Here is a 13,891-nt window from a genome sequence, read left to right as displayed (position 1 = left end):
GATGATATGGATGTTAGCTCTTTTGTTAATGGTCCCACAGGTCCTTGAGGCTCTGCTCATTTTTTAAAAAGCTAATTTCTCTCTATTGTTCAAATTGTGTAATTTCTGTTGTTCTATTTTCAAATTCAGTGGTTATTCCTCAGTCCCTTCCATTGAGCCCATTCAATGAGGTTTTAAATTTTGGTTATTACTTTTTAGTTCTAAAATTTCCATTTGACTCTTCTTTATATCTTCTGCATCTTTGCCAGGATTTTCTATTTTCTCATTTGTCTCAAGTTCATTGAAAATTTCTTACGCTAGATGCTTTAAAATCCTTGTCAGATAACTTCACATCTGTGTCATCTCAGGGCTTGCATCCGTTGATTGTCTTTTCTTTTTCAAGTTGAGATTTTCTTGTCTCTCAGAATGGCAAGTAATTTTCAACTGTATTCCAGTCATTTGGGGCATTATGTTATGAGACTTCAGATCTTATTTAAATCTAATTTATCAGGCAGCCTATGATACTACACTAGTAGGGGAGTGGTACTGCCTCATTACTGCCAGATGGAGGTGGAAGTCTAGGTTCCTCACTCAGCTTCTCCGGCATCCCATATGGGAGGAAAGTCTTGTTACCTGGTGGACTTTCATTTTTCTCACCTTCATCTTTCTAGGTATATATCTTTAGGTTGGCAGTTATTTTCTTTAATAGTACTGAAAATATAATTTCTCTGGTTTTTTTTTCTATTGCTGCCATGGAAAAGATGGCTGTCAGTTGCATTGTTACTCCATGAAACTGGAGGTGATTGTAATTTGTTTCTACTCAACTATCCCACCCCACTCTCCACTCATGACTGCATAGAAGATTTCTCATTGTTATTCTAAATCTTTGTTTTGATTTTTCTAGGTGTGAATTTCTACTTATTTGTCTTGCTTGGGGTTCACTGAGTTCTTTAAATCCATGGATTTGCATCTGCCATCAAGTAGAAAATTATCAGTTATTATTTCTTCAAATGTTATTTCTGCTCAATACCCTTTCTCCTTTTCTTCTGGAACTCCAGTTACAAATTCATATACTCACTATATTGTCTATTTCTATTACCCTTTCTTCTGTTTTCCATCCCTTTCTCCCTCAGAGTTTCATTCTGAATGGTAAATTTTCAGTTATCTCTTCAGCTGTTAAAATCACCCATTGAATTCTTAATATTGGTTATTGGTTTCTTTACTTCTAAAATTTGTAGTTGGTTCTTCCAATATATTTGTTACTTTTTCTAGTTTCTAGTTCCTTGCTTTTAGTTTTAAGCTCCCCACTTTGTCCCCAAGAGCACCCATAGTGAGCATGTTGTCAAGACTGTGTCATGTAGTTCCACCATCTGAGATAACTGTGGATCTTTTCGTTGTTGTCTTGGTTCTCATTCCTGCTATCTTGCCTCCTTCTGTGTTGGTTGTCTTTGATTGTGTGATGATGGACATTATGTCTGAAAAACTCTCTGTATAAGTAATCTACTGGGTATAATGGCTCACACCTATAATCCCAGCACTTTGGGAAGCTGAATTAGGAGGACTGCTTGAGCCCAGGAGTTCAAGACCAGCATGGGCAACACAGCGGAACCCTGTTGCTGCGAAGACTTTTAAAAAACTATCCAGGCATGGTGGCCCATGCCTGTAGTCCCAGCTACTTGGGAGGCTGAGGTGGAAGGATCACTGAGCCTGGGAGGTCAAGGCTGCAGTGAGTTGAGGCTGCAGTGACACTGCTCTCCAGCCTGGGTGACAGAGTGAGACCCTGTCTCCAAAATAATAATAATAATTTAAGGCCAGGATGACTTTATCTTTCCTTCTCCAGGTGCTTGGGCATTCTAGATTTACCTCAATCCCGTTTCAGGGATTGAGATTTTTGGCACTACCCTGGTTACTGGAAGCTAAGCTGTAGGACATGAAAGAGCTGGTTTTATTCCAATGTACTCTTTATACCTCACATACACCCTTTTGGAGCCCAACCCTAAATATGGGGTCAGGGATGTCTGCCAGGACCCGTACCCTTGCTTGGCAGGCTCTGAACACCAGTGATTGTCCCCGTCACCCTGTGAGGCTGTCAAAGCTGCTGCCTGGCCTCTGACTTTCCTCTTCCAGATTAGCTAATGCTCTCCGGGGAGAAGGCGCCCCAAATGCAAGCTTCACCGTTCTGAATTTCCTTCTCGGATTTTACTCACTATCTCGTCACTCTTCTAGGAAGATCTTAAAATCTTCCGTCCATCTGTTTCCTTATCTTCAGAGGAATGGTTGGTCTGAACTGTGTAGCCCGTCATCACTTGAAGGGCCACAAAGCCGCGTCTCGTGAAGTCCACCCCCTGCAGGAGCTCTGCCTGGTGAAGGGCTCAGGACCCCTCTGCTCTCAGTTCTGTCCTCACCTTCCCTCCTGGGGAATATCTTTCCAGTGTATGCGCTTCCTGTTTCCCTTCTTGTTTCTTCCCAAAAGAGTGTGAACTTTACTTAATCCATTACTTCCTGGGTTTCATTGCCGTGGAACACAGTTTCTTACTGACACCAGTGACAATCCAGGAAGCATATTTTGTAATGTATAAACTAAAACGTGGCCCCTTCCTCACTTATTAGGAGCTGCTGGCATTGGAAGAAGAAATGGTGAAACTGTAGTGAGAAATTAATGAATAAGAAAGAAAACTGAGAGAATATTTTAAACCAACAGCTGATTCTTTAAAAATAAATAAGTTCAACAGTTAATCTCTGACAAATCTAATCAATAAAGAAAGAAAATAGATTAAATTAAGCAGAAGAAAGAGGGTGTGATCAATGCAGAGAGGATTCTCAAAGCCTAAGATGAAACTACGCAAGATTCTTTGCTGATCAATTAGAAAATCTCCATGAAATGGACAGTTTTCTATTCCCTCCCAAATGATTAAAGCAGAAGTAGCTCATCTGGGAAGAAAATGCTATTTCCCATCTCTGATACCCAGTACCAGAAATTCCAGCCAATTAGACTTAATAAGCCAGCGGAGTGAGCTTCCTCAAGCAGGAAACAGACACTCTTATCTGCCAAGGACATGTGTATCTAGCTAGGTCATGAATAATTGAGAAGTAGAGTCACAGGAAAAAAGAAGGACGAAACCCAGCACAAGTCAGATAGAGACTGTAAAGGTAAATGTGATGAAATTAAACTAAGTAGCTATAACAAGAGATGTATAAGACGTGTTTGAAGGAAAATACAAAACTTGATTGTGGAACAGGGTTGAAACTAGGACGAGACCAATGTCAGGGGGCACTTCCTCTCCGCGGTGACACTGCGGTTGCACAGCCACGTGAGTGAGCACGGCCTTCAACGGACATGTGTATTTACATGCAGTGCAATCTTCCCTTGGTATCTACAGGGTTGGTTCCAGCACACACCTCCACCCCCAGAGAATCCAAAGATGCTCAGGTCCCTTACTTAACGGTGCAGGATTTGCATATAACACACACCCTCCGGTGTACTTTAAATCTTTTCTAGATTACTTATAATACCTGATGCCATGTCAATGCTATGTAAATAGTTGCTATACTGTGTTGCTTTTTTTTTTTTTTTTTTTTTTTTTGAGACAGAATGCAGTGGTGGAATGCATTGGTGTGATCTCAGCTGACTGCAAGCTCCACCTCCCGGGTTCAAGCGATCCTCCTGCCTCAGCTACCCGAGTAGCTGGGATTACAGGCGCCCACCACCACACCCGAGTAATTTTTTGTATTTTTAGTAGAGACAGGATTTCACCATGTTGGCCATGCTGGTCTCAAACTCCTGACCTCATATGATCCACCCACCTCGGCCTCTCAAAGTGCTGGGATTACAGGCATAAGCCACCACACCCAGCCTCTTAATTTTTTTTTTAAAGTCAGCTGAGGCTTCGGATGTAGAAGGCCACAAAAAAACACCACTCACAACCTAACGGTGAGTAAAGTCTGCGTAAGCTACAAAATCAGAATTTTTCTTGAGCCCACGAGAGAGCTAAGATTACAAGGAAGTGAATTCCAAATAGTGCCCAGACCCACTGAGAGAAGACAAGGCATATGAATTGTGGCGTTGTTAGCGAAGCAAGGAGAAAACATAGGGATGCTGGAAAGACAGGCAAACAGCAAATGGCTAAAATAGTAACAAATTCTTACGGGCTGAATATGGGATACTGTGACCTTCTGGAATAACTGGAAGCCCAGATGCTAGCGAAGGTCACCTCAATTCCCTACAAACTCTTCCCATCCTCTGAGTGCTCACTGGATATATTGGAGACAGGGCAGGACAGCATCAAAAGCTGCCCCTTTCTTGACGCACAGACACGAAAAACAACACCTTTTCCCAGACCCTTTACTTATATAAAAACAAGAGCTCCAGGCCACTGGGGGAAGGGCAGGAAATCCTCCTAAGGTCCACGAAGATCCATAGCTTCTGGGGAATAGAAACAGAAGATAGTTTTCATCTAAAGAAACTTGAGGGCCAGGTGCAGTGACTCATGCCTGTAATCCCAGCGCTTTGGGAGGCCGAGGTGTGTGGATCATCTGAGGTCAGGCGTTCGAGACCAGCCTGGCCAACATGGTGAAACCCCATCGCTACTAAAAATACAAAAATTAGCCAGGCATGGTGGTGGGCACCTGTAATCCCAGCTACTTGGGAGACAGAGGCAGGAGAATTGCTTGAACCCGGGAGGTGGAGGTTGCAGTGAGCCGAGATCACGCCATTGCACCCTAGCCTGGGCGACAAGAGCAAAACTCCATCTCGAAAAAAAAGAAAGAAAATAAATGAAACTTGAGGCTGGGCGTGATGGCTCACACCTGTAATCCCAGCACTTTGGGAGGCCTGGGTGTGAGGATTGCTTAAGGTCAGGAGTTTGAGACCAACCTGGGCAACACAGCAAGATCCCATCTGCATTTTTTTTTAACTGCAAAATAAGTTTGTTGGTGGTAATGTGATAGAATTTATTCCCAACATCTGATATTACTAACTTTCGGGTCCTTGAGATATGCAGATCCTCGTATGTAGCTGGCATAAATCCCATGATTTGAGCTCTCTTAATTGTTTTGTGATTTCTTTCTGTTTCTTCCCACAAAGACCTGTAATGTACCTTCCATAAATGCATCCAGTAAATGGAGAAATAAAGTGGGACAAGAGCTGTATGTTCTTATCATCTACATGTTTTCCACAGAAGATACATTTCTTTCTTTTTTCTTTTTGAGACAGTCTTGCCCTTATCACCCAGGCTGGAGTGCAGTGCATTATTCAAGCTGTTTTTGTCATTCAGATACAAAAGTTTCTTCTAGACCGCTCCAGGTAGCTGGCGTGCTAAGGGTAGCATTGTTCTGACACTACACTTTCCATGCCCTAAAAGCTCCTTTAGCACTGACGGCACCAGTGTTTTCTTTTCCTGTTTAGTAGTTTAATAGCTTTGCTGTTTGTGTTTTTCATAATTTAAGTGAATTATGTGTAACTAGTTTATTGACGAACCTCAACTTGTTGAGACTATAAATAGATGCAATTTTATTTCTCCCCAACCCCAATCCATACAGGATCTGTTGAAGCCCTCTTTCCTGCTAGGTAGGAGGTCCCTTAATGACATCTTGGCCAGATTCCAAGGTTTTCTTCTCATTTTCATCTTTAGAACAGCTTCTTGGTGTTTAAGACTAAGCCCTGTCTATTTCTAAAGAATGCTCAGCTCAAACACAATTCAACGCTTGTGGTCACAGTTCTCTGTGGCTCTGGTGGCTTGGAGGAGTGGGGAAGGTCCCCTCTGGACTCAACGAAACTGTTGCCCTCACCAGGCTGTGTTTATTCACGTGTTGGGACAGCTTAGAGAGGGCGCAGGGAGAGGGCCCTGGAAGGGTGGTGGCCTCTCCCACTTTCCCATCCACCGCTGAGCATGAGAAGACTTCAGCTCCCGCCTGGGCCCTCCCAGGCGGCTCTGGTCCGTGATGTCACCTGCCCTCCTCTCCTGGCTGGCCCTGGCTGGTGGTGGTCACACCACAGTGCTCTGATGTATGCATTCTTGTGTGCTCCCCACCATGGGGATCCCACAACACCGTGGTTCCCTGTCTCATCCACCTTCCTGGGGGCAGCAGGCACCAGCAGGTGGGGATCCAGCTTCCATACATTCTGGAAACAGGAAGCTAAAGGGGTTGATGCTGACTCCCCTTGAATGGGAAATCTCCTCTCCTTCTGAGTCCCTTAACCCATGATTCATGGGATGAAGGCAGGTGGCGAGTCCACTGGCCAACCAGACATGACCAGAATGCACCTGTCCCTGTCTCAGAGGTGCCTTCAACCTACATGAAGTTCTCAAAGCCTGCTCTCCCCTAGCTTTCTCCCATGAAGGAGAAAACAGCACTTACCACCAAGCCTCCATGGTAGCCCCCAGGCAGATCACTCCCACAGTCCCATCTTCTGCACGTAAGGACTCACACCTGGTATGTTTTCTTGGGTTTTGGTTTCTGGATTTTTTTTTTTTTTTTTTTTTTTTTTTTTTTTTGAGATGGAGTCTCACTCTGTCAACCCAGGCTGGAATTTAGTGGCGTGATCTCGGCTCATTGCAGTGTCCACCTCCAAGGTTCAAGTGATTCTCCTGCCTCAGCCTCCCGAGTAGCTGGGATTACAGGCACCCACCACCACGTCCGGCCAATTTTTGTATTTTTAGTAGAGACAGGGTTTCTCCATGTTGGCCAAGCTGGTCTCGAACTCCTGGCCTCAAGTCATCCACCCACTTTAGCCTCGCTAAGTGCTGGGATTACAGGCGTGAGCCACCGTGCCCGGCCAGAGCTGGTGTTTCTGTCTCCTTCAGGGGACGTCCACAGTGCATGCTACTGAGCAGATGGAGGTCCTCCTCCAGCCAGTAACTCGGGGACCAGGCCTCCTCATTGCACGAACCTGTCGCTTTCGCTGCCTGTTTCCAAGGTCACCCTGCCCATTAGCTTGAATCCAGCCAGTGGGAGGGACGGGATCCCCACCGACATTCCATTGGCTAGAGTCTAAGCATGGAGCCACACCTTGTCATTGAGTGGGCGGAGAGATGTCATTGAGCTTTTTGCCCAGGAGGAAGAGAAAACGGGATTGATAAAGAACCAGTCTGTTTGTGCAACATTTGGGTTCTGGGAGAATGGCAGGTCTAGGAATTCCCTTCAAGTGCGGTAGCTGATGGCCTGTGGACAGCATTCCAGGTTCAGAATACAGCCTGTTTACTGCATTGCATTCTCAGCTTCAGGGCTTCGCTATAATTTGGGGCCAACAGAAAAAGCCCAACTCAATATCCTGCTATATATGTATAACTAGAAAATACATCGCTTTTCTTGAAAGGTGGGCGGAGGCTTTGGCAGGTGTCCTGTGACGAAGATGGCTCTCGGAGAGCCACGGGTAAGTCACATGGGTTCTGCTGTTTCTGAAAATGCTGTGACCTGATCTGAGGGAGTTGGCAGTTTCTACTCGTTATTTTGTTGTGGTGGTGGTGGTTGGTGTGTAACCATCAGGTTTCTGTGAGCACAGTAACATTTGAAATCCAGAAGTTTGGGGACACACGGAAGGGCCACTGAAAGAGGTGGTGAGGTGGTACCACCCAGTGCACCAGGGCAAAGATCACAGAGCGAGGCTGGTGATGGGGCACAGGACAGGCCAGGGAAGCCCACTCAGAGCGTGAGCCAGCTCCCCAGCTCCCCAGCACCCATTAGCCTGCCCAGGCACGAGGAGTTCCCTTCACAGGCTAGGGCAGATGAAGAATGGGGTGAAGAAGGGGGAAAGCAGCCACAGTTCCACAGAGGAAGTTGTGCGGGTTCCCTCCCCTTGGGCCCGCAGCAGAGCCCTCTGGACACCGAACTGAATGGGCCAGGTCAGGGCATCAGCAGGCCGGCTGCATGAGTCACCAGCAGTGATAACCAGCAGGGCAGTGCAAGCCTGCAAGGACCTCCTGCGGACCTCCACCAATGCCGTGAGAGAAGAAAATAAAATGACAAAATATCACAGTCATGAAAATACCATTATGTGCAAGAGGTATGGAAAATAATCAACTTTACAACTTATAAAAAATATTGAGATTTCAGGCCAGGCATGGTGCCTCACGCCTGTAATTCCAACACTTTGGGAGGCCGAGGAAGGTGGATCCCCTGAGGTCAGGAGTTTAACACCAGCCTGGCCAACATGGCGAAACCCTGCCTCTACTAAAAATACAAAAATTAGCTGGGCGCAGTGGCAGGCGCCTGTAATCCCAGCTACTTGGGAGGCTAAGGCAGGAGAATCGCTTGAATCCGGGAGGCGGAGGTTGCAGTGAGCTGAGATTGCGCCATTGCACTCTAGCCTGGGAGACAGAGTGAGACTTTGTCTCAAAAAAACAAAAAAAATTGAGATTTCAGGATGTGATGGTTTCCTCATTTGGGCTGCTCTAACAAGGTACCACAGACTAGGTGGCTTGAGCCACAAACATTTACTTCTCACAGTCCTGAAGGCTGAGACGTTCAAGATAAAGGTGATGGCAGATTCAGTGTCTGGTGAGACCTGCTTCCACGTTGCAGGCCGATGACCGATTGTCCTCTTGCTGTATCTATTCGTGAGGGTGCAACCCACATGATCTCACCGCCTCCCAAAGGCCCACCTCCTAAAGCCATCCCATTGGAGGCTAGGATTTCAACACACAAATATTGAGGGAACACAAACATTCAGTCCACTGCAGGTGACAACATTGAAAAAAGTACCTTGGGCCAGGTGTGGTGGCTCATGCCTGTAATCCCAGCACTTTGAGAGGCCCAGGCAGGCAGATCACCTGAGGTCAGGAGTTTGAGACGAGCCTGGCCAGCATGGAGAAACCCCGTGTCTACTGAAAATACAAAGACTAGCTGGGCGTGGTGGCGGGCGCCTGTAGTCCCAGCTACTCAGGAGGCTGAGACAGGAGAATTGCTTTAACCCGGGAGGTGGAGGTTACAGTGAGCCAAGATCATACTACTGCACTCCAGCCTGGGTGACAAGAGCGAGAGTCCATCTCAAAAAAAAAAAAAAGAAAAGAAAATAATACCTTAATCAATATCTCTAATGTAAACGATGAGTAACCCATTTGGTTTAAAAAAAAAAAAAAAAGCAAACTATTTTACATTTGCAATAGGAAACAGACATGCATATCAACAATCTTTGAAGAAATGACACCAATGTGGATAAAACTGCAAACTTCGTATGAAATAGGATTTGAAATAGGACATGAAAGAGGATTTAAATGAACGGGGAGATGGCACTTGTTCCCACAGTAAATGACTGAGCATTGCAAAGATGTCTGTTTTTCAAAGAAGTTTATAGAATTGATTAAATGCTAATAAAAATTCTAATGTAATTATGTTTAATTCTAAAGTCTCTCTGGAATGATCCCAATTTGTAAGAATGTATGTGTGAGTGTGCATGTGTGTACATGTGTGTGTGCATGTGCATATTTGCAAATTAAAATAGACTAGAAAGGAAGATGCAGAAATTGTAATATTTTCTGGGTGGTGGGAGTACAGATGATTTTTATTCTCCACATATTTTATAGTTTTAAAAGTATGTAATACCTACATATTACCATTATAATTCGATTAAATCAATAAATGCTAAACAATTCTGTTCATCAGGAAATGTTAAATGAGGAAGGACGGATAAAACCATTGTGAGGTGGACCCTGGCTGTGGGTGGAAATGTGGGCTGCAGGGAGTCCATCCCACTGCACGAGAAGTTGGTGGTGGGGAGGGTGGAGGAGGGGTGCAAGCACAGGGCAGATTCCTAGAACAGAAAATTCTGGAAGCTCAGTCCTAATGATGGGGACATATGAGGGATGTGGAGGGGCCAGGGAGGAAGGGGAAGGTCAGGGGCTGATGGCATCTGTTCTTTCACCATCTCTACTTCTTATTTCATGGAGATGGCTTCCTCATTCCCCTTTTATGATTGTATTTATTTTATTATATTTTATTGAGACAGAGTCTCACTCTATCGCCCAGGCTAGTGCAATAGGAATATAAAATTGTGTCTATTTATATTCCCAACAAGTTGAGATTCCTCAATAAACTAGTTACACATAATTCACAACAGCTCACTGCAACCTCCACCTTCAGGGTTCAAGCAATTCTCCTGCCTCAGCCTCCTGAGTAGCTGGGATGACAGACACACACCACCACACCTGGCTAATTTTTGTGTTATTAGTACAGACGGGGTTTCCCCATGTTGGCCAGGCTGGTCTTGAACTCCTGACCTCAAGTGATCTGCCCACCTCGGCCTCCCAAAGTACTGGGATTACAGGCATGAGCCACCATGCCCACCCTCCTATAATGATTTTAAACAGAACTACTCTCAAGTCCTCTTCAGGTTGCTGTATCATCTCTATCCTGCAAGAATCTTCCTCTATGTGGTCTGGTGACTGTCGCAATGCTATTTTGTCCTGCATGCTTTGTTTGTTCCTGCAGCTGTCTCCTGTAGGGCATCTCTCCTTCCTGAACTGGGGTCTGTGTGTCTATGTGTTGTGGTCCCCCGGTTGTATCCACCCTGGTCCTCCAGTGCACACAGGGTCAAGGAGGCCTCTCTTCAGGGCACTGTGCACACCACTCATGCCATGCAGGATGGACCCTGGACTCATGTCAACGACTTGCTTCTGTCCCTGGCCATGGGTGAACCTTTTCTGGCCACAAACCCTGACAAGATTTCCAGCCCCCACCCATGGGCAGACAGCACGTGGTTCCCAGTTATTGCTTGCATTTTAGTTTGGGGGAGATGTTTTCACTTCTGGTCCATATAAACATCCTTTCATTATTTTCAAATGCTCCATTCATACATCTCTCGTGTGTGTCTGTGTGTGTGGTGTTATTCACTTCGAGAGCATGGACTTGAAGAGGGAGGGTTCTGTATAAACTCAATCATGATCCAGAAAATTGTCTTCAGCACTCCAAGCCAATTTTCTCATCTGTCAAGTGGGGTTGTTATGAGGATGAACTGAGATAGATTCATCAGCAAGTCGCACAGTCGACCACACAGGGAACACCCATGGAGCCCACCGATTCTGCTTTCCGTTAGTGTTGGGAGCAGGATGAGGGTGTCACCCATCAGTCCTGGCAACAGCAGTGCTGGGGAAGTTCCACAAGTGACCTAAGAGGAGGTACAGGTGAAAGTCTAAATAAGGAAACAGCCGGGCGCAGCAGCTCACAACTGTAATCCCAGCACCTTAGAAGCCTGAGGCAGGTGGATTACTTGAGCCCAGGAATTACAGACCAGCCTGGGCAACATAGTGAGACTCCGTCTCTACACAAAAATTTTGCAAAGGAAAAGAGAGGAGAGGAGAGGAGAGGAGAGGAGAGGGGGAGGGAGGGGAGGGGAAAGGAGGGGAGGGTGGAAGGGAGAGGTAAGGGTAGGGTGGGAGGGAGGGGAAAACAAGGGAGGGAAGGAAAGGAAGGGAAGGGAGGGAGGGAGGGAGGGAGGGAGGGAAGGAAGGGACTGTCGCCAGTAACCTTCCCTGGAGATCTGCCTAGGGGAAGGCTATGGAAAATGCTCTCAGGATGGACACATGTGGGACATGAGGCCAAGGACTGGCACTGGAGATGTCTGCAGTCTCCATGAGTTCCACGGAGAGCTCTGGATCCGGCTGGCTCTGCACAGTGGTCCCGTGTCCCCCAGGCCCAGGGTGAGCACTGCTACAGAAAGGAGGCTCACATGGCCTTGGGTGAAGTGGTGCCTTCGCTCAAGGGCAAGGTTCAGAAGGGACCCCAGCCGAGCCCTCTCATGGCCAGCACTCCCAGGAGCAGGGGAACAGACCCTTTAGTCCTGGCAGGAAACCCAGATGGCCCAAGGCATCCATAGCAGGGGCAGACTATTGCAGTTCATTGGAAACTGATGATTCTGGTGGAAACCCAGTCAGTCTGTGGAATTAGCTGAAACATCCCTCAAACGACTAAACGTTCAGTGAGGCAGTCAAATAAAAACACAACATTAATCTTTCCTATGTATCAGCAACAATCTCTCGGTAACTATGAAGGAAGCCTGTGAGACTCGCCATAGGATCATACCGACAGCAGAAAACTTCGCCCAAAGAATTGTTTAGCGACCAGGATGCTTCTCACAGCATTGTTCTCTATGACGAAAATTGTCAACACACTTCCAAAGCAAAGGGATCATTTGGGTGAAGCATGGCCAGTCCAGAGATGGGATATTATGTACTTACAAATCCTATTCTCAAAGACCATGTCATGACCTCGGCAAGTTCTCATCACATATTAAGCATGTAGAATATTGTCCCATTCTGAAAGGAAAGTAAATAGGACAACACAGGTGTGTGGCTGGCTGGGGTCTCCAGCTCTGCTTGGTGGCCAGCTGCAATGTGACTGGTTGGCATGACATGGACCCGAGACTCCGGCTGTGCTCTGATGTGTGGTCCTTCTGCTCAGCCGCTAAACAGACACCCGGTAGCTTCTCCGCCGGGCTCTGGGCGAGGTGCTAGGGACGCAGGTGACTCACACAGCAGCCCTGCCCTCTAGGAGCATAGTCTGTTGGGGGAGACAGACAGGCTCAGTAACGGCATAAGTCCATCACTTACTAGGTGTGAGCCTGAGGGTGTCAGGGCAGGAGCACAGCCACAGGACCCCTCGCCCGGCCTGGTTGCTCAGGAAGGGTCCTAAGGGGAGTAACACTGGATCCTTCTTAACAGAACAATAAGAGCAGTAGAAAGGAAGCGGTTAGGGAGGCCGGCTGCCCAGACCTGCAGCGGGCAGTGGTGGTGGGGACAGAGAGCCCGGCTGACCTGAGAGTCATTGAGGACCACGATGTCCAGGCACTGGAGCAGGGGCAGGAGAGAGGAGTAAGGCAAGAAAGATGCCCAGACGCCAAGCTGGGGATGCCCTGGATGGAGAAGAGGAGGCTCCCCAGAAAATCTCCACGGCCACAGGATGGAATTCCACCAGGCTGGGCCCATGGGAACACAAAGTGAGAGCAAGCATCACAGAGCCAGAGAGTGGAGGCCCAGCTCTTACCCATAATCTGTTCTCTTGCCTCAAAGGGGCCAGACAGTGGGATTGGGAGGGGGCTCAGCCCTAGACCCCCCATGTCAGGCAGAGACCTTGCAAGGCCAGGTCCTTGTAAACCTCTCAGATCAGCCACGTGGGGACAGGCAGGAAGGTACTATGTACACTCCAGGCCTTTCCATAGAGGAAGACACTGACTAGGCAATGGGCAAGCCAGGGGGGACCCTGATTTTCATTCCCATTCCCAAACCAGCCACCAGTCACAGAGCAGCACATGGGGGAAACCTCAGGGCAAGGCTTTCTGCAGGGTGGAAGGAGAGCCTTCCACTCTGCAGCCCACAACTGCAGAATCCCTACACAGAGCCCCCCACGCTGCACCCTGCACACAACTCACCAAAGCGCTTATGCCTCTCCAGGCCCTGCACCTGTTACCAGGGTTTGGGGGAAACCGTAGAATGTTTTCAAGTTCATCTAGTAACAACAGCTAAGAAAATCTGAAGGGGGGAGAGTCCTACTAGATATGAACAGAAATTATAAAACCTGGCAGGGCGCAGTGGCTAACGCCTGTAATCCCAGCACTTTGGGAGGAGGCTGAGGCGTGGATCACCGGAGGTCAGGAGTTCAAGACCAGCCTGGTCAACATGGCAAAACCCTGTCTCTACTAAAAATACAAATAAATAAATAAATAAATAAATAAATAAGCTGGGAGTGACAGCTGGTGCCTGTAATCCTAGCTACTCAGGGGCCTGAGACAGGAGAATCACTTGAACCCAGGAGGCAGAGGTTGCAGTGAGCCAAGATCATACCATTGGACTCCAGCCTGGGCGACAGAGACTCGGTCTCAAAAAAAAAAAAAAAAAGAAATTATAAAACCCAAATCAGCTAAAATAGGGAAGTACCGGGCAAGACAAATGGATCAACTGAATAAACAGTGGGGAAGTTGGTC

The sequence above is a fragment of the Theropithecus gelada genome, chromosome 10 (genome assembly GCF_003255815.1).
Source record: "Theropithecus gelada isolate Dixy chromosome 10, Tgel_1.0, whole genome shotgun sequence".
Classification (NCBI taxonomy): Eukaryota; Metazoa; Chordata; class Mammalia; order Primates; family Cercopithecidae; genus Theropithecus; species Theropithecus gelada.
Note: the sequence above shows the minus strand (reverse complement) of the source record.